This window comes from Pseudophryne corroboree, chromosome 1, assembly GCF_028390025.1.
Source record: "Pseudophryne corroboree isolate aPseCor3 chromosome 1, aPseCor3.hap2, whole genome shotgun sequence".
Taxonomy (NCBI): Eukaryota; Metazoa; Chordata; class Amphibia; order Anura; family Myobatrachidae; genus Pseudophryne; species Pseudophryne corroboree.
In genome coordinates, this window is record NC_086444.1 from 1,161,037,073 (window position 1) to 1,161,059,672 (window position 22,600).

The 22,600-nt window shown below is 45.6% G+C and overlaps 1 protein-coding gene across 3 annotated transcripts in view; it reads left to right on the forward strand.

The window, feature by feature from the left end:
• The window catches only part of CTBP1 (C-terminal binding protein 1), a 957,378-nt gene that overhangs the window by 554,857 nt on the left and 379,921 nt on the right, over positions 1-22,600 (forward strand). The gene's annotated exons all lie outside the window — the stretch shown is intronic.

Sequence of the window (22,600 nt, forward strand, 5' to 3'; positions counted from 1 at the left end):
GGCTCCCACCTGGTAAAAGAAACGTGTCCTTACCGGGTGGGATCCGGCATTTGCGCTCCTTTGCTGGCTTTCCGACCCGGCAATATACCGGGTCTGTTGCCATAGCAGCGGGGGGGGGGGGGGGGGAGGGGCGCAGCAGGGGCAGGGGTGGAGGCGGCGCTGGGAGATATTATACCCCTTTCACATCGCACAAATAACCCGGTATTGACACGGCATATTGCCGTGTCGACACGGGTCAGTGTGCGATGTGAAAGCACTTTCCAAGAATTAGCGGGTCGTCTGACCCGGTAATTCAACCCGGTATAAAAGAAGGATTATACCCGGGTTGAATACCGGGTCAGGTGCAGTGTGAATGGGAGCCGCGTCGATGCGACACGGTTCCCATTCACAGCATAGGGAGAGGCGGCGCAGGAGATGAGCTCATCTCCCAGCGCCGCCTCCACCCCCGCTGCTGCTGCGCCCCCCCTGCTGCTATGGCAACCGACCCGGTATATTGCCGGGTCGGAAAGCCAGCAAAGGAGCGCAAATGCCGGATCCCACCCGGTAAGGACACGTTTCTTTTACCGGGTGGGATCCGGCATTTGCGATCTGAATGCGGTATTACTTTCCCTGCCGGGTTCCTGCTTCTCCCATCTATCCTGTCTAAGATCACACCCCACTATTTTTATCCTCTATTAAGCCACAGGACTGTCCTGCAGTAGGGGTTGTCCATCAAGACCACACACCATCGATTGTCATTAATGAGCTAGTAATAGCTGGCCGCAGCAATACATGGACCTCCACCATCAGACATCCATCACCAATGTGTGCTATTGTACCTCCCTCATTGATCGAAGAATGATTGGCCACATACCATTGATGGTTGCCAACCATTGATGGTCGATAGCCATCCCTATTTTGCGATATAGTCTGCATTCATTCTTATAAATTGCTGTGTGTTAACTATGGCCCAGATTTATGAAGACTTGGAGAGTGATAAATTGCCTGGTGTTAAAGTACCAACCAATCAGCTCCTAACTGCCATGTTACAGGCTGTGTTTGAAAAGTGACAGTTAGGAGCTGGTTAGTTGGTACTTTATCTCCGTGCAATTTATCACTCTCCAAGGCTTGATAAATCTGGGCCTATGTTACGTGGATACCCCCAGGTGTAATGTTTCCAGCCCCCGCACAGTTACAATAAATGCTTCTCCTGATCTATTCTCAGTTCCCTGGTAGACGTTGATTAGATGTAAATGTACTGTCATTATCTGATGCTTTAATGGTCAGTTTTGAAAATGAGTTTCTCCGTGGTCTGCAGCTTAATGCCGGGAAACAAAGAACAATCACTGAGGCTGAATATGCACTCAGGTATTCATCATGAGTTTGTAAAAGACTTGATTAGAACCATATATATATTCTCTGCGCTGAATGACTTAATCATTTAAATTGATAATAATGTAGCAGTTGACTGGGTTATTGTCAAACGCTACTGAGCGTTCAGGAGGAAACAATAAGGCTTTTATTGATTGATCGATTCACTGTGTTCCATACTCAGGTTACTTTTACATTGATGGAACGAACCGTGACACAACAGTATGCATCCACAGAGAAAGTCCATTAAAAGACATATATATATATATATATATATATATATATACTGTATATATACATGTAGATACACAATTGGTTCATAGCAAGTAAAGAGGATAGCATAACTAATGTATAAATACAAGTATAGTATTGGAAGAAGGCATTGTATAATATCTTAGAAGATATATACATCTCAGTGGTAGTTTCCACACAATGAAGTTTTTAGTAAATGTGGTTTTACTCTTGATGGCTAGCTGGTTGGGGTCGGTTTTATGTAATTGTATTTTTTAATGCAAAGAAATGATGCTTTCAAACAGGACACGTTACAGTATTTCATGTCTTCAGTTGTGAGATGCCATCAGCTCTACTGCTTGTAAGCTTAGTGAGGGTCACAGCATAGAGATGTGAGGTCCGATTTTTCCGAAAATGAACACCCACAAACTTAGTGGATCCAAGTGTTTCCGAGTCCCAGCTCTGGTCTTCCTGCCACACTCGGATCCCGGACCGAAACTTTTTTTTTACCGAAGTTAGATCTCGCGTGTTTTGGATCTCCCCAGAGTTGGATCTCGCGTGATTTGGATCACCCCGGAGTCGGATCTCGCGTGTTTTGGATCTCCCCGGAGTCAGATCTCGCATGTTTTGGATCTCCCCGGAGTCTGATCTTGGCTGTTTTGGATACCATGTACAAGTCCCTCCCTGGTGATTGTGCACCATTTCACACTGGAAAGCAGGTGGAGAGGGTGTGGCATGGGGCTGGAGGCTGGAGCAGTTTGTTGGAAAAAGAAAAAAAAAACGCCATCAGCATTTTTTAGCACGCCATCAGGGCACCAATAGGGTGCTATTAGGAGTAGGTCTCAAGTGGACTCAGAGTTTTATATATTTGTATAATACATACATACAGGGTTGGGGCTGCGATACAGGGTTGGGGACGCGTTTCCGGCAACCGGGATCCCGGCGGTCAGCATCCCGCTGCCGGGATCGTGGACGCAGAATGCCGACAAGGGGGGGAGGGCGAGCGCATCGAAGCCCCTTGCAGGTATGCTGCACTCGCCACAGGTTCTATTCCCACTCTATGGGTGTTGTGGACTCACACGAGTGGGAATGTCGGTATTGTGAGGGGCCGGGATGCAGGGGGAGCTACTGTGACTGTCGGTCACATAACTACATCCCTACATACATACTACTTACTTAGTGGTGCCAGGGAACTGAGAAGGGTGACTGGCTGTCAGTGTCTGCATGCATCATCATTGTCAGTGTTTACCACAGTGCAAATACAGGTAAACTATGGGCTAAATGTAATAGGGTGTGAGAAGCCGGAGGTGTCAAAGGTCGTGCGAAAATGCCCATATTTTTAAAGCGGCAATCATTTACAAAGCAAAACCAGCCTGGTTTTTCCTTGTGAATTATTGCCGCTTGAAAATACGGACATTCTCACACAAACTCCCGCACCTCCGGCTTCTTGCACGCTATTACATTTAGTGATACAAAAACAAGTAAAATAAATAAATAAATAAAAGGCTCTTGTTTGTTAAAGTGAACCTGCATTTTTCTGATAAAGGAAATCATACTACGGTATCGCTTGTCACTTGAGTGTATGGGGGTACACACAGAGAGAACCATGCTTCAATTCTAAGCAATCTGACTAGCACGGATGTCTCGTGTGTATGCCCCACAGCGATAGCGATGCGCGACCCCCGTACTAGATTGGCCTACATGCAGGCACAATCTAGCACATCGCTCATTTCACCGCTGGTACTAGAAAATAATTCTTCTTCTTCTTCTTCAGCTGCCAGCAGTTTGGGAACTTTGTGAGTGATCATCGTTAGAGGCTACTTCTAAAAAATGTGGAAAACTGATGTTCATTAATATTAATTATAAATACTATAAGGAAGACCTATGCAGCCAATTACAACAAACAGAAACTTCTGTAATGATGGATTCCAGTGGGAATGAACTAATATTGTGTGACGACGACGGTGATATTAACAACAATGAGTAGGGTGATGATGAGGATGAAGAAGAGGCTGACATGTTCCAAATGTGATAAGAAATACAGCACTGTTAGCTGCCTCCAGCTCATTGGTAGCAGTATTTACCCAAAACCATAAATATGTCGTCTTCTCTGGGGACCCAAATAAGCCAAGCACTTCAGCCTCAAAAGTGTCGGCTCCTGTGTCTGAAGCCCTTGGCTTGTTAAACTGTGCATGTCCTTATTAACATACAACATAAGATTGGGTGGGAGTGAGCAAGGACAATTCAATCGTGCACCACTTTCCTTTACACTATGGGTTATATTTTAGAAGCATCGTCTCTCGCAAAGGCCACTTGAATCTCTTGTATTGTCCTGACTCCTGAGGCCTGTGATTGCTGCATGGATCAGTTTGCAATTGCATTTCTCTCATATTTTCCCTTTCTAATCAATCAATCAATCAATAATCAATCAATGCTTTACCTGCCTTCTACTACATACTCCACCTCCATTTTACTGTACTGTCCTTGGGCCTTTGATCTAGTTCTTGCTTAATGAAAACATTCTATGGCAGGGGTGTCAAAGACAAGGCCCGCGGGCCAAATCCGGCCCGCCAGACCTCGTCTGATGGCCCGCGGTGCCGCCGCCATGAAACCCCCTTCTCCCGAGTGCCCAGCTCGGGGGGGGGGGCGGGGTTTCGCGGAATGACGCGATTGCGTCGTGACGTCACGGCGCAAACGCGTCATTCAACGAAACCCCGTCGGAGGAGGGAGAAGGGAGCCGCGCAGACGAGGAGGGAGAGGCGGCTGAAGAGCGGCGAGAACCGCTTCAAATGTAAGTCAGCCCCTCTCCCTTCCTCTCTTTCTCTCTCTCTCCCTCCTTCCACCACCTGCCACAATGTGTAAAATGGGGACCTGTACCTGCCGCTATGTGTAAAATGGGGACCTGTGCCTGCCACAATGTGTAAAATGGGGACCTGTGCCTGCCACAATGTGTAAAATGGGGACCTGTACCTGCCGCTATGTGTAAAATGGGGACCTGTGCCTGCCGCAATGTGTAAAATGGGGACCTGTGCCTGCCGCAATGTGTAAAATGGGGACCTGTGCCTGCCACAATGTGTAAAATGGGGACCTGTGCCTGCCACAATGTGTAAAATGGGGACCTGTACCTGCCGCTATGTGTAAAATGGGGACCTGTGCCTGCCACAATGTGTAAAATGGGGACCTGTGCCTGCCACAATGTGTAAAATGGGGACCTGTACCTGCCGCTATGTGTAAAATGGGGACCTGTGCCTGCCACAATGTGTAAAATGGGGACCTGTGCCTGCCACAATGTGTAAAATGGGGACCTGTGCCTGCCACAATGTGTAAAATGGGGACCTGTACCTGCCGCTATGTGTAAAATGGGGACCTGTGCCTGCCACAATGTGTAAAATGGGGACCTGTACCTGCCGCTATGTGTAAAATGGGGACCTGTGCCTGCCGCAATGTGTAAAATGGGGACCTGTGCCTGCCGCAATGTGTAAAATGGGGACCTGTGCACTATAAAAGGGGGCACATGGCTGGGCACTATAAAAGGGGGCACATGGCTGGGCACTTTAAAAGGGGGCACATGGCTGGGCACATATAAGGCAGGTGGAGCGGTAAATTTTGGATAGACCTACAGATACAACCGGCCCTTTGATGGGGACCAAACTGCTGATGCGGCCCCCGATGAATTTGAGTTTGACACCCCTGTTCTATGGGGTCGTATAATTTATTAAACTGTCATCCTGTCTGCCACTGCTGTGCCGCAATATTTCATAGATGTGTTATATTCTTTTAAAATAACTGCCGTGTTTGTGCTGCTGCTCTATTGCTTTGTTTAGCCAGCCAGCTCACTGCAGCTTTTGTGCAACATTGGTGAGCAATATTATAGTAACATAGTAACTAACATATAGTAACATAGTAACTAAGGTTGAAAAAAGACAATTGTCCATCGAGTTCAACCTATTTGTGGTCTCCTATGCAGTCTTATTATAGGACTAGTTATTTTTATGTTAGGACTAGTTATATTAACTATAATGCGTGCCTACGCACCATAACCCTGAATATCTTTATCCAATAGGAATTTATCTAACCCATTCTTAAAGGTGTTGACTGAGTCCGCAGTTACTACTCTCTCAGGCAGGGAATTCCAAACACGTATTGTCCTTACTGTGAAAAAACCTTTTCGCCTCAATGTGCGGAAACTCCGCTCCTCTAACCTAAGTGAGTGACGTGTTCTCTGTGCTGATCTTATAGAAAACAGGTCCCTCCCAAGCTCTTTTCCAATGTAAACATGCCTAGCCTTGCAAGCCTTTCCTCGTATTCCAGCGTCTCCATGCCCTTGATTAGTTTGGTCGCCAGCCTCTGAACCTTTTCTAGCTCCAGGATATCCTTTTTGTAATATGGTGCCCAAAATTGCACACAGTATTCAAGATGTTGCCTCACTAGTGATTTATATAATGGGAGTATAATACTCTCGTCCCTTGCATCAATTACCCGTTTTATGCATGCTAATATCTTACAAATCAGTTTAAAAAGCTAATTTTGGAATGACATTATGGGGGGAATTCAATTACCCATGGTACTTTACCGCGGGTAATTAATGGAGGTAACCTCGGTCTTTAACTCAGAAGGCTATTTAATTAGCGTCCCAACTTCTCCCGAAAGGCATGTTGTTCTAGCAACAAAGATAAATGCACAAACCTGTGTGATGTTTGCTGCTCGTAGTAGCCATATTCTGTAAAATGACAGAAATGGGTATGACCCAGTAGGCAGGTTGGTACTACTAATGCACATATGGAGTCTACAAACCTTATGAGCTTTGAGGTGGTCAAAATTGACAAAAAACGAGTGGAAATTAATGTTATTGATGTCTATAATAGTGTAGTAACAAATATAGGTCCAATGTACATAATTTTAGCTGGTTTTCTAAATTTTCACGAAATCCAAATCCAAATGTGAACCAAAACATTTGAGGGTAGTTTTACCATAACCGAAAAACAAAAACAAAAAACCCTAAGGGTGGGTTTGGCAAAACCAGAACAGGAGGGTCCGTGCACATCTCTATTGCAAGCCTGGCGTTCCCTCCTACTCCTGAGGGCCCCTATAAACACTGCTCAACCAATCAGGAGCTGATTTGGACTTTGCAGCATAGCTATGTGTCAGTGTATCTGATCTCCTTAAGGTCACCTTTACTTGACACAAGAATGTTAGGAGCAGAGAATTTGAACAATCTCTTGGCAAATTAACTATTTCAAAGGCACTGTAGGTGCGTACAGTATGTACCAGATGGTAATCCCAAACACTGACTGTTACATAGAAACATAACATAGAATTTGACGGCAGATAAGAACCACATGTCTCATCTAGTCTGCACCTTTTTTTTTTATCCTTTAGGCAATCTCAACCCTTTTTGAACCTTAATTCTTTGTAAGGATATTCATATGCCTATCCCAAGAATGTTTAAATTGCTCTACAGTCTTGGCCTCTACCACCTCTGATGGGAGACTATTCCACTTATCCACTACCCTTTCTGTGAAGTAATTTTTCCTTAAATTTCCCCTGAACCTCCCCCCCTCCAGTCTCAGTGTATGTCCTCGACAGAGGCGGATTGACCATAGGGTTTACAGGGAAGATTCCCGGAGTGCCGACGCACCCGCAGGGCCTGTTTTGTTTGAGGACATGTGGTCCTTTTTTATAGACATAATAAATAAGATGCTAAATAATTTACATATATAAAAATGACTTTGCCACTAAAGCTAGCCATACATCAGACCAACTTTTCTCCAACACTCCAAACTTCCAACCATCCAACTTGTCTGTTCAACTAAAACAGTGCCCCACACATCTCACCAACATTTTGCCAGTGCTCCACACATCTAACCAACTTTTCATCAGACCACCCAACCTTCCAACTTCTGTCCAACTTGTGATGTCACCGAAGTAGGCGGACAGTGCCTGCCTATAGTTCTTCAGTTTTGTTTTTTCATTTCAAAACATGCAGAAGTGTCTTTTTTTCAGTGAAACTGGGCTTTTCTTTCACCACCATACATGTATTAGATTTACTTATTTTTATACTGAACTATGGATACCAGCATGGTTGGGCTGCCAAGGCAAATATATATATATATATATATATACATACCAGATGTAGATATTCGACACTCCCAATGTAGTAAAATGTACAGCTTGCCTGGTGCCCTCCTGGGGTGTGGTTCGTTTTATCGACAGTGCCTAGGTCGACAATGTTTAGGTCGACCACTATAGGTCGACAGTCACTAGGTCGACATGGATGGAAGGTCGACAGGGTTTCTAGGTCGACATGTGCTAGGTCGACAGGTCTAAAGGTCGACATGATTTTTTTTTTTTTTGGTGTCGTTTTCTTCGTAAAGTGACCGGGATCCCAAATTAGCGCACCGCTTCACTCGCCATGCTTCGGGCATGGTGCCTTCGCTCCGCTACCGCTTCGCTCGGCACACTTTACCGTTCCAATCGTAGTCCACATGGATCGTTAAGTATGAAAAAAAAACAAAAAAAAAACTCATGTCGACCTTTAGACCTGTCGACCTAGCACATGTCGACCTAGAAACCCTGTCGACCTTCCATCCATGTCGACCTAGTGACTGTCGACCTATAGTGGTCGACCTAAACATTGTCGACCTAGGCACTGTCGATCTTCAGACCGGATCCCGCCCTCCTGAGCTTCAAAAAGCAAACATATCACAAACGATAGGCGGCACTCTAGGACTTTTCAAAAATCAAGAACATACGTGACCCTGTTCTGGCAGCTTAACGTTTCGGTTTCGGTCATTTTCAATCCGCCACACTTTGCTGGCGGAATCTAATAAAAAAATTTAAAAACATGTTTTTTTTTGTGTTTTTTTGGGGGGGTAATAGCATATCTATTTATATTAGAAGGGATTAGGTACTTGGTTTGTCTTTTTTGGAGGCACAAGTATTATTTATATATTTTTAAAAAGATTATTATTATTATTATTATTATTATTATTATTTTTTTTTTTTAAATGGAATGGGAAAAACCTGAAAAAAAATTGCGTGGGGTCCCCCCTCCAAAGCATAACCAGCCTCGGGCTCTTCGAGCCGGTCCTGGTTCTAAAAATCCGGGGGAAAAACGGACAGGGGATCCCCCGTATTTTTAAAACCAGCACCGGGCTCTGCGCCTGGTGCTGGTGCAAAAAATACGGGGGACAAAAACAGTAGGGGGTCCCCCGTATTTTTTACACCAGCATCGGGCTCCACTAGCTGGACCGATAATGCCACAGCCGGGGGTCACTTTTATACAGTGCCCTGCGGCCGTGGCATTAAATATCCAACTAGTCACCCCTGGCCGGGGTACCCTGGGGGAGTGGGGACCCCTTCAATCAAGGGGTCCCCGTCCCCAGCCACCCAAGGGCCAGGGGTGAAGCCCGAGGCTGTCCCCCCATCCAAAGGCTGCGGATGGGGGGCTGATAGCCTTGAGAAAATTAAAAGAATATTGTTTTTTCCAGTAGTACTACAAGTCCCAGCAAGCCTCCCCCGCAAGCTGGTACTTGGAGAACCACAAGTACCAGCATGCGGGAGAAAAACGGGCCCGCTGGTACCTGTAGTTCTAATGGAAAAAAAATACCCAAATAAAAACAGGAAACACACACCGTGACAGTAAAACTTTATTTCACACATGTCGACACACACATACTTACCTATGTTGACACGAAGCAGTCGGTCCTCTTCTCCAAGTAGAATCCACGGGTACCTGAAAATAAAAGATAATTATACTCACCTGATCCAGGGTCCAGATTATAATCCACGTACTTGGCAAAACAACAAACCGAACACCCGGACCAAACGGACTGAAAAGGGTCCCATGTTTACACATGGGAACCCTTTCCACGAATGCAGAGACACCCCGGTGACAGCTGTCACAGAAGTGTCTCTTCAGCCAATCAGGAAGCGCCACTCCGTGGCACTCACCTGATTGGCTCTGTGCGCGTCTGAAGTGACAGAAGGCTGGCGGGGGGGGGGGTGAATTAGCGGTGCGGGAGCCGGTGCGGGCGGAGGGAGGCGGGGGTGAATTACCGGTGCGGGAGCCGGTGCGGCCTGGAGCTGGCCCTGGTGGTGGTGAGGGGGAAGGGGTGCCGCGATCTTGGGGGGCAGTGACTGCAGGAGGGGAGCAGAGGTCCCGCGTTTGCGGGTGATATGCGGGGGGTGCCGCGATCGTGGGTGATATGCGGGGGGTGCCGCGATCGCGGGTGATATGCGGGGTTGCCGCGATCGTGGGTGATATGCGGAGGTGCCGCGATCGTGGGTGATATGCGGGGGGTGCCGCGATCGCGGGTGGGGAGCGGGGGGTGCCGCGATCGCGGGTAGGGTGCGGGGGGTGCCGCGATCGCGGGTGGGGTGCAGGGGGTGCCGCGATTGCGGGTAAGTTGAGGGGGGTGCCGGGATCGCGGGTAAGATGCGGGGGGTGCCGCGATCGCGGGTATGCTGCGGGGGGTGCCGCGATCACGGGTGGGGTGCAGGGGTGCCGCGAACGTGGGGGGGGGTGCCGCGATTGCGGGTAAGTTGCGGGGGGTGCCGCGATTGCGGGTAAGCTGCGGAGGGGTGCCGCGATTGTGGGTAAACTGCGGGGGGTGCCGTGATTGCGGGTAAGTTGCGGGGGGTGCCGCGATTGCGGGTAAGCTGCGGGGGGGGGGGGGGGGGCGCGATCGCGGGTGGGGTGCGGGGGTGCCGCAACCGCAGGTGGGGTGCCAGTGATCGGGGGTGGCGTGCGTGGGTGCAGCAATCATGGGTGGGGTGCGGGGGGTGCCGCGATCATGGGGTATTGCGGGAGGGGTGCCACTGCTGGGTGTCCAGTGACAGCGGCAGCCCGGCAGCAGTGATGTGCTACCGTAGCTGCCCCTGCACCTCCTCCTGCTCCGCCGCCGTCGCCGCTCCACGGGGTCCGCTGTGACAGGGGCAGCCCGGCAGCAGTGATGAACTGCCGCAGCTGCCCCTGGTCCTCCTCCCGCCGCCGCCGCTCCACGGGGTCCCGCTGTGACAGGGGCAGCCCGGCAGCAGTGATGAACTGCCGCAGCTGCCCCTGGTCCTCCTCCCGCCGCCGCCGCCGCTCCACGGGGTCCCGCTGTGACAGGGGCAGCCCGGCAGCAGTGATGAACTGCCGCAGCTGCCCCTGGTCCTCCTCCCGCCGCCGCTCCACGGGGTCCGCTGTAACAGGGGCAGCCCGGCAGCAGTGATGAACTGCCGCAGCTGCCCCTGCACCTCCTCCCGCTCCGCTGCCGCCGCAGCCGCTCCACGGGGTCCGCTGTAACAGGGGCAGCCCGGCAGCAGTGATGACCTGCCGCAGCTGCCCCTGAACCTCCCGGCTCGTGCTGCCCAGTAGGCAGTGATCGGGAAGAAGTAGGCGGACACTGCTGGTCAGTGTCCGCCTGCTTATCGTTCAGTTGGGGGGAAAGTTTCCCCTACACCAGAACGATTAGTTGGGAAAATCAAACAGGTTTGATTTTCCCAACTAGTTGGACAGACCGTTTCTGGCCGTTTTTCAGCGTGTGGGAGCAAACGGCTGATAATCGTTTGCTACCACACACTGCCAGATTATCGTTCCAACCAGCCAACTAGTTGGCTGGTTGGAACGATATCTTCCTTATGTATGGCCAGCATTAGCCTGTGATTGCAGATGATCTAGTGTATGCTCTGTCTGCCTGCTTGGCTGACATATAAGATTGAGTGAATAGTGATTGGGATACGGTTGGTGTATAAGCAAGAAAATATATCTTTCTAAAGAATGATATAGTTTCCTAAATTATGAAGGTGTATCATATATAATGTGCTCATAATATTTAATTTTATTTCTTTTTAACTTCCCCCTTGATGCTGGACATGCCCACTATCTGGAAAGTCTTGGGGGAGGGTGTTGCTGCCATGGCCCATGGCTATACCTTACACCTCTGGTGCTGCCCATGTGGGGCCACTAGTACAAATTTTTCCTGGGCCGCTTTTTGTTCCCAATCCGCCCCTGGTCCTCGAGTTCTAATATTTCTCTTCCTTTGAAAAATGTTTCCCTTCTGAACTTTGTTAAGACCCTTGATATATTTGAAAGTTTCTATCATGTCCCCCCTTTCCCTTCTCTCCTCCAAACTATACATGTTAAGATCTTTTAGCCTTTCCAGGTACGTTTTGTGATGTAGGTCATGCACCATTTTAGTTGCCCTTCTTTGTACACTCTCTAATGTATTTATATCCTTCTGGAGATATGGTCTCCAGAACTGGACACAGTATTCCAGATGGGGTCGCACCAATGACCTATACAGTGGCATTATCACTTCTTTTTTCCTACTGCTGATTCCTCTCCCTATGCAACCAAGCATCTGACTTGCCTTTCTCATTGCTTTGTTGCATTGCTTTCCTGCCTTCAAGTCACTTGAAATAGTGACTCCTAAATCCCTTTCCATTATAGTACCCTTGATACTATATTTAGCCTTTGGGTTTTTGAGACCCAAGTGCATGATTTTGCATTTTTTAGCATTAAACTGTAGTTGCCATGTTCTTGACCATTTCTCAAGCCTACCTAGGTCATCAATCATTTGTTTTACCCCTCCCGGTGTGTCTACCCTGTTGCATATCTTTGTATCATCTGCAAAAAGGCATACCTTCCCTTCAATACCATCTGCAATGTCACCAACAAAGATATTAAAGAGAACTGGACCAAGTACAGATCCCTGGGGTACTCCACTGGTAACATTTCCCTCCATAGATTGCACTCCATTAACTACAACTGTCTGTTTCCTATCCTGCAACCAGGTTCTTATCCATTTAACTGTTTTATAATCCACCCCCACGCTTTCAAGTTTATTTAGCAGTCTGCGATGTGGGAAAGTGTCAAATGCCTTACTAAAGTCTAGATATGCTACATCTACAGCTCCCCCTTGATCTATTATTTTCGTCACAGAGTCAAAAAAGTCAATAAGATTTGTTTGGCATGATCTCCCACCAGTAAATCCATGCTGTTTTGGATCCTGTAAGTGGTTTGATTTAAGATATTCCACAACTCTTTCTTTTAATATTTTTTCCATTACTTTCCCTACTACTGATGTAAGGCTTACTGGTCTGTAGTTACTTGCTTCTTCCTTGCTTCCACTTTTGTGCAGTGGAACTACATTTGCTCTTTTCCAGTCCTCTGGAATAGCACCTGTATTTAGTGACTGGTTAAATAATTCTATTAAAGGTGTAACCAGCACATCTTTTAGCTCTTTGAGTATCCTTGGGTGTATCCCATCTGGTCCCATTGATTTATCCACTTTTAGTTGTGAAAGTTCTGTTAGGACCTTCTCCTCTGTAAATGTACTTTCATCTACCTTATTTTTATGAATGTCCTTGCAACTTAACTGTGGCCCCATCCCTTCTTTTGTAGTAAATACTGAGCAAAAATAATAATTTAGGTGATCTGCTATTGCCTTGTCACCCTCCACCAAATGCTCACTCTATGTCTTAAGTCTTATTATTCCTCCATTTGATTTTCTCCTTTCACTTATATACTTAAAAAAAGTTTTGCCCCCTTTATCTACTGACTGGGCCATTTTCTCCTCAGCTTCTGCCTTTGCACGTCTGATCACTTTCTTAGCATCCTTCCGTCTGTCAAGATACACCTCTTTGTCATTATTATTTTGAGTCTGTTTGTATTTCCTAAAAGCCATCTTTTTTGCTTTCACACTAGTTGATACTTCTTTTGTGAACCACACTGGCTTCCTTTTCCTGGTGCTCTTCCTAACCCTTTTGATACAAAGATCAGTTGCACTTAGTATTGCACTTTTCAGTTTTTCCCACCTCTCCTGCACTCCTTCCAAGTTCCACCAGTCCGCCAATGAATCACTTAAACATCTCCCCATTTTTGCAAAGTCAGCATTTCTAAAATCCAACACCTTTGTTTTTGTGTGACAGGAGTTGGATCCTGTCTTTAGACTAAACCATACTGCTTGATGATCACTGGATCCCAGGTGCTCACCAACATATGTGTTGGATAGCCTATCACCATTTGTAAGAATTAAATCTAATATTGAATCTTTGCGAGTGGGCTCCGTCACCAATTGCTTGAGAGATGCTCCCTGTAAGGAATGTAGAAATTTGCCACTTGTAGCTGAACTTGCAAAAGACCCCTCCCAATTTACATCAGGTAAATTAAAGTCTCCCATGATTATGACTTCTCCCTTTAAAGACATTTTAGAGATATCCAACAATAGGTTCCTGTTCAAATCCTGCCCCTGGCCTGGTGGTCTATAGATCACCCCAATGCGAATAACATCCTTCTCCCCGGTTTCTATGATGACCCAGAGGGCCTCAGTTTTGTCTTCAATATTTTGTATTAAAGTAGCATTTATGCTTTTTTTCACATACATTGCTACCCCTCCTCCTATTCTTCTTATTCTATCCTTCTATTACTCCCCTACCATTACGCTGGTTGGAGGGGAGGTAACTTTACTGTTAAATATTCACCATCGGTCATGATAAGCGTCAATTTAAAAAAATGACCCAAACTTTGCTCATTAAGGGCCTGATTCTGTCTCGGACGCATCTTTCATAGCGGAGGCTTCCCGAGGTTATCAGCAGACTGGGCATGTGATCTGCAGAAAGCATTCCCGGGTCCCATTTACAACATGGGGAGATGACGTAATCTCCAATTGCCGGCACAAGACAGGTCCAGATTAAGCCTTGGGGGTGCCCGGGGCACTTAAGACAGGGGGGGGGGGGGGGCGCCCCGGTGGAAGGTGGGGGATGTATATTAAATTGTACATACTTCCCAACATGTCCCATTTCAGAAGGGACAAAATTACAAAATTACAAAACTAAGAAAAATAAAATAATTTATCTTGTCACATGCAAGAATAGCAGCCGCCTCTGTACTATTTACACACTGGGACAGGACTCAGGAGGACTCTCTGTGTGTGTCTCTATCTCTAGACCCAAATGGTTTAGTTGCATAAAAGTTTACACAGGACCCAGACACGCAGGCGGGGAGGAGGAGAAGCTGGGATCCCTGTGTCACTTACAGCTCTCTCCACCCTCCTATCTCTCCTCTGGTCAGAAAGCTCAGTCGGTAGCTGATGAATCATGATATTCCTGTGTCTCTGCCTGCATTAAGAGGGAAAGCTAGTGATATCAGTGTGCGTTGGCCGGGGGGACCCTGACTCAGGGGGGCCCGGTGTACAGTATGCCCTGTATTCCCCCTTAATCTGGCTATGGCACAAGAGATCCACTTCACACGGGTGCAGTGTGAATGGTGCCAACCCGGGAATATCCCACCTCGGTGTGAGAGGGGTCTGTCCGAGTCTGACTCGGTTTGGATCCCTGTATTACCACAGTGAGGCTTGTGATGGCATGTTTGCGATTTGCTAAAAAAAAAAAATCCAGCAATTACAATATTTAGATGGAGATCATTTGGACTTTGCAGCTATTAAAAAGCTATGGTACAGTAAGCCCTGCAAATGAGGCGTGTTGGCTCTATAACCTGCAGAAGAACTTAAAGCCAAAATAACACAAGAGTTGGTTTCCTGTAGAATGGAAAATATGTGATCATTAGAGGACTCTGTGTTTCTAGTATTAGAGGAATGTTTATCTGCAACACGGGCGATACAACATGCTTTACGGAGAACCTGCAGCATTTGTCACAAGCCTAAACCTAATGATGGATTTAGCAAAAGTGGCGATTTGTGTGCATAAAAAAAAAAAAAAGCAAAACCGTTTTGGTTTTGAGTTTCCTTTTTTTTCTCTGCTTTAAACCCTGTATCAATAATCTGCACTTTGGCAAAACAAGATCTTGTTACATTCCCTCCATGATGCTGAGTTGGACAAATAGGGATCCAAAAAGTAAGCACTAAAAAGCCCCAATTAAAAATATGGTGATTATTCCCATATGAAGGGGCGCTGAGAGGGAAGGGGGTAGCGGGTAATAATTACTCAGGCCCAGGCATGTTGGAGATGCCCAGGCCCACCTAGCCCCCCCCCCCCCACACACACACACACTTCTCACCTGTCAGCGGCAGCAGCATCTCTGCCCAGCCCAGCACACGCTGCTGTTTGGAAATATTCTTGTACCCTTTTCCTGACTGGTAGCACTTAATGGCCGTATTCCAGATCTGCTTGTTCATCCTCATCATTTTGTAGGCTTGACTTGGAAATGCAGTAAGTACCTGGGGGAGCTGGCGGAGGCAGGTGTATGTGTGCTGCAGTCATGTGACACACCGTACCTGCACGCAGGTGGCCTCTAACGGGTCTGGGACTGAGGGTCGACAGCACAAAGGTCGACACACCTTAGGTCGACGCCAATTGGTCGACATACCTTAGGGCGACATGGACAAAAGGTCGACATGGACAAAAGGTCGACAGGAACAAGGTCGACATGGAAAAAGGTCGACATGAGTTTTTTATATTTTTTTGGTGTCGTTTTCTTCGTAGAGTGACTGGGAACCCCAATTAGTGCACTGCGTCCCCTCGCATGGCTCGCGCTACCGCTTCGCTCGGCACACTTTACCGTTCCAATCGTAGTCCACGTGGATCGTTAAGTATGAAAAGGTTCAAAAAAAGAAAAAAATCGTGAAAAACTCATGTCGACCTTTTTTCCATGTCGACCTTGTTCCTGTCGACCTTTTGTCCATGTCGACCTAAGGTGTGTCGACCAATAGATGTCGACCTAAGGTGTGTCGACCTTTGTGCTGTCGACCTGGAGTCCGGATACCGCCTCTAACACACTATTTATATGACTTTCGTTATTTCAGAGGAAATCTAGAATGGAAAGAGCAAAGAGGTGAATACTAATACATTCACTTATGTTCAGTTTTTTTAATGTTTGTTCCTAATTAATTTTGACGAGGGGTCGGATGACACTTTTTGCTACATTATCGTGTAGTATGGGTCTATTCAATTCAAGTCGGAATATTGTAGGTCGAATCTGGATTTGACGTTTATCAAGTCAAGTGCCGTTTTTTTCTGACAAGTTGGGAATTCAGACTTGTCGGAAACCACGTGGATATTTTGTCTGATTTGGGGGCATTTCCAACAGGTTTTTGGCCCGTTTTCGACAATGCCGATCCGACTTGAAAAAAAGTCGGATCGGCATTGTCGAAAACCGGCTAAACCTGTCGGAAATTCCCGCAAATTGAATAGTGCAGTGTCGGATCCTCTCCGTCGGAGGGAATCTGACACCAATTGAATACACCCCTATGTGTTGATTAGTGGGAAATGGAATACATTTCTATTTAAACCACCTTGGTTCCATGTTGTAAAACAGGAAAATGTGAAAAAGACCAAGCCTGCGTGAATACCTTATATAGCCACTTTATATACTCTTTATTATTTATTTTTTTATTTATTTATTACCAGTTATTTATATAGCGCACACATTTTATGCCGGCGCTTTACAGAGAATATTTGGCCATTCACATGAGTCCCTGCCCCAGTGGAGCTTACACTCTATATTCCATGACATACTGTATGTTGTAAGCAATTAATGCTACCCGTAATGTAGATGTAATTTGCACCTGTAAAAATCGTTTTACAAAAAATAAAAAGCCCTAGTATGCAGTGACATAATATGTAATACTAGAAGAAGATGTGCTGAATGGTTGTCAGCAGGCCGTGCTAGTAGTAATTACCTGTATTGGCAGATGTTGCCAGGCCATTACATCAGTATTACTTTGCTGTTCTCTATTTTTAAAATGTTACATTATAGTCACCAGCTATTTCTATTACGGCCAGCGAGAGTCTCCCATTGTGAAGTATCAGTGTGTAATCATTCGACATTCTCAGTCTCTCCAGTCATGCACACTGGAAATAAATGGGACACTAAAGTGTTTAGCCAGGGTCAAATTAAAGGTCTTCTAAGAAAATGTCATAGGTTCGGATACAAACGTTATTCTCTGAAAGCTTTATCTGTAAAATAATAATAATGATAATAATAATAATAATAATAATAATAATAAACATAATAATAATAATAATAATGATAATTGAAATCTACAAAATTACATATATAAATTAGCAAAGTAAAACACCACTGGTTAGTAAGAGGCTCACGTTTGTTAATAAGAGTCAGGCTGCAGCAGTGGCATTGTCCCCTGCGTTGTGTAAGCACAGTTCACCAGGCCGAACACGCAGCCTATTTGACATCGAAAGGCAGTAAACCGAATGGATCCATGTGTGAGAGAATCATGCTACTTTGCTGGTATTTGTTGTTGAGTCCATGCACTTGAAACAGATTTGTGTATATTTTGGCCTGGGTGTGTTTGTTTTACAGAAGTTTATTGTTGCAGCGATAATATTAGCTTAGATGTCCTTTGACATCTAAGCTTATGTCAAAGCATTTAAAGACAAAGCTTTGACACCAGGGGGCACTGTCACAAGACTTAGAGATTTACAAGGTGTAGAAGTACTCACAAGTCTCACTGTACGTTTTTAATTATGGTTATTGACTGCAGTTAAGTACTCAAACCATATAAATTCCTGCTGCTGTGCTTCTTTGAGGTATGTTGTTCGAATGATTAAGGGTTGGATGCAAATTTGAATGCAGCGGTATATACACAACTCCACTTGTGACCATAGGGGTGTAAATAGGCTACTACAGGGTGTTTATACGAAGATATATATATATATATATATATATATATATATATATATATACACACAGATAAATATACTTCCAAATACTAGATAGCAGCAATAAAAAAGTGTAATTAACCAGCGCTGTATATAATTTAAACACACATAAACGTTTAACTTATCGATATGCATCACCACAAAACACATTCAGAAACCTCCTACAACTATATTTAGTTCTCCTGCCTTTATTAGCTGGTGACATTTCACCAAATCCGTGCCCCAACCCCTTGCCCCACTCAAACTCACCTGATTCACAGCAGTATATAAATCCAGGACACCTCATGAACATCACATGTCTCACATTATCCTCCAAATCACTAAATGTGCCTTATGGAATGCACGCTCTGTTTGTTAAAAAAATTAACATCCATCCATGACCTCTTCCTATCTAACAACTTCAACCTGCTGGCTATACCAGAAACATGGCTCACACAATCAGACATTCCCCTGCAGCACTGTCACATGGTGGTCTCCACACACACCTTCAGGCCTGGTAACTATAAAGGAGGTAGGGTTGGAATATTAATATTAATCTTTCGCATACACAGTTCTACCACAGGTTCCATCACTCACAATTACATCATTTGAAGTTAATTCTATCAGGATTTGCACTCCTTTCTCTCTGCATGTTGCAGCTACCTATCGCCCTACTTGGCAACCCAAACAATTTCTGGAAGATTTTTCTGCCTGGATCCCTCACTCCCTATCCTCTGACATACTTTTATACCCCTTTCAAACTGACAAAAATTTCCCGTGTTATTGCACATGAATGCGCATCAACCTGGGAAATTGCTCAGTGTGAAAGGGTACAGGAACAATATCCCGCGACGAGCGTCCCGGGATTTCATCCCAGGTCTCAACCAGGGTTGAATCCGGGATCGTCCCGGGATACAGTGTAGTGTGAATGGGCCCAACCCGGTATTCAGTACACGGGACTGTTAAAAGACCTCTCATTGGAGCTTCCCCGGGCTCAGAAAAGATAATGTCATCATCCAGACATGGCTACATGGTATGTTATGCCTCTCATCCTGCCCATGTCAAGCCACTTCTCCAAAATTGTACAGGGCCACTTTTAGTTCCCAATCCTCCCCTGGACTCTCAGACACAACTGCGACAAAAAACGCAAAGAATGCTGCAACTGTGTACAATCAGGCTCTATGAGGAGCGATCCCTTCCCCCTCAACAGACCCTGCCTCCTCATCAGACTGCACCCCCATCAGAGCTTGTTCCATACATTTTCCGGGCTGGTTTTCCATTTCACTTGAGCACATATGTGAGTGGCTCATTAATAAATTTGGCGCATCTGAAATAATCACTTTTGTATGGGAAATGAGGCAATCATTCATAACAATGAGTATCACTTTACCAGAGTGTTTAGTTTGTATCATTTAAAGTCTTGTTAAAGGCTGCCACATAGTTCAATCTGTTTCACTGGGGAACCTGAATATTGTAGTAAAAGTCACTGGCTAGACAGTGTACAGTAGAAGCATGCCAACAGCACGGAAAGATGGCCGTGTTTTTTTTGTTTTCATCGGTGACAGACTACCGATGCTGTGCCCTCAATGGTGGTGCCCTGGCTGAGGAACATTGGCATGGCGTCCTTATATATATGGTCTGCACATGTGCAGCTCTCAGACATCCATATCTTCTCAAACATCTATTTTATTCTGTCAATCGTTTTAGCTCATTGACCATTGATGGTAGAGCCATTGATGGCCATTAACAGGATGGAGACATTGTCCTCTCTCACCAGGGAAAGATTGTGTGCAGCCGAACCCAGTGGTATATAGAAACTCCCTAAGTGCCGGGTGTAACGTATAAAAGATGATATAGGTAGCGTCAACGTCTATAGTTGCAATAGGACGTGGTAAAAGCCATCAAGTATTTGTTGTCTCACCTCCAGTTTGCTGGTGTTGTATGTTAGAAATGGGCTGCTCTTTACAGATCAGTATAGATTCAGTCAGGTGGGGGATACTTTTCATATATTCTGGTTGTGTTTATTTTTCACGCCGCTGTGGAAAGAAGTTTTCACCTTGATTAGCAAAGTCATTGGGGTTACTGTGAAGGCTGACCCTATAGAAGCCCTATTGCAGTTCTCTCCTGGGACCATACTGCTAGGAGATAGATACGTTATGGGACACGTTCTGGTAGCTAAGTACAAAAGCAGCAATCACTCAAATGTGGAACAATGCTACTGTCCCATGTCTGCGAGCCATTGAAAATACATAGAGTCCACTATGTTTTTGAGACAACAGACTGCAAATATACAGATGGGTCCACGTTTATCTTGACCTTTAATAGGATTAACTGAGACTGGCCAGTCAGACTTAATCCCCTTGTTGTAATGACTTAATCCCCTGCTGTACTGTTCTCTGTATTGTATTGCAGCTGAGAACAATAGATGAAGGGTTTATGCTAATAAATCATGTTGTGCCTAGGCGCAGAAAACGTGTCAAGATAACCATGGACCCATCTGTACATCATCTGCATCCTCTCCTCACATGAAGTGGTGTAAATGGTGTGTGTATAGGGAAGGGCAAAGTCACTCTTCCATTTACTCTGGACCAGTGGATGTTTCCCTAAAAGAGTCTCCTTAGCGTCATTGGTCGCACAGATTGGCCTGGTCAATTCTATGTATGATGCTTAAAGTACAATTATGGATCCAATTCAGACTTGATCGCTGTTGTGCGAAATCGCACAGCGGCCGATTATCGAACACCTGCGCATGCGTACGGATCGTAATGCGCAGGTGCAAGGGTCAAACGGCAAAAAAAATCTTGCGTCTTTTTTGATCGCTAGGCGAACGCAGGCTGATTGACAGGAAGCGGACATTTGAGGGTGGTAACTGGCCATTTTCTGGGAGTGCCTGGAAAAACGCAGGCGTTCCCAAGCGTTTTCAGGGCGGGTGTGTGACGTCAGCTCTGAACCCGATCAGCCTGTTTCTTTTGCACTGTAGGAGTAAGTCCTGAGCTACACACAGACTGGAGAAAACATTCAGTGGTGAGTGAGTTGCGAACGGATTTGCAGTTGACCGGCATTTGCAAAGCTTTTCGCACGGCGTACACAGACTTGCACGGGGCGGGTATTCACTCTGCCTGGGCGGCGACTATCTGATCGCAACCTCTGCAAATTCCCAGAGGTGCGATCAGGTCTGAATTAGGGCCTATGGGGGTCATTCCGAGTTGATCGCTAGCAGAAAATGTTCGCTGTGCAGCGATGATGCAAAAAAACGGCACTTCTGCGTATGCGTGTGCAGCGCAGTGCACACACGCGAAGTACTTTTACAACGATGTAGTTTCACACAAGGTCTAGCGAAGCTTTTCAGTCGCACTGCTGGCTGCAGAGTGATTGACATGAAGGGGGCGTTTCTGGGTGGCAACTGACTGTTTTCAGGGAGTGTTCGGAAAAACGCCGGCGTGCCAGGAAAAACGCAGGCGTGGCTGGGCGAAAGCAGAGCGTGTTCGTGACATCAAAACAGGAACTGAACAGTCTGAAGTCATCGCAAGCTCTGAGTAGGTCTGAAGCTACTCTGAAACTGCACAAAATTATTTTGTAGCCGCTGTGCGATCCTTTCGTTCGCACTTCTGCTAAGCTAAAATACACTCCCAGTGGGAGGCAGTATAGCGTTTGCACGGCTGCTAGCGAGCGATCAACTCGGAATGACCCCCTATATTTGCTATATGTTTACCTTTGTCAATGGTGCAATGTTATAATACAGTAGGTCATAGACTATAAATTACTGCTCCTTTTCTGGCTGTGTTTACTTTGTTTCCCTCTTCCTTTTTGCATCCTTATTATTTAATGTGGAAAAATTTATAAAAACTATTGTTTAGAAAATAAAAATTCACCATTTATCTCTGCTAGCCAATCAATATAGAACTTTGGATCCCAGTGGTTCAGATGACTACATGAAATAGAACCTTCAGTGAGAGTAAATCATTCTGCATAAACACAAATAAAAACAAGAAAAATCAAACACCTGCTGCCAAATATGCTATTATGTGGAAATCATGAAAAGTAATATGTTTGGAGTTTAATTGTCCCTTAACGATAGGGGAAAAAAAATCATTATACATGCAATTAAGCATTATCCAATCTCCAATCCTGACTCTACTAACCAGCTCTTCATTCATTTATCTTTGTAAAGTGGATAAAAACAGAGAAGTAGGTGGCATTTTCATTAACCTATAAGGATACAGCCTCAGAATATACTCTACTTAGTTAGATAAAAAGCAATTGTTTGATGGAAGAGTATGATCTGTATTGTTGAGCTCGTGTTGGGAACTTTGGACGTCGGTGCCGTGTTTTGCAGCCAAACCTTGAGTCTTCCAATGATCACGCAGTTTCCCTTCTGTGTATGCAATGTATTATTCATGGAATACATTTCCAAGCA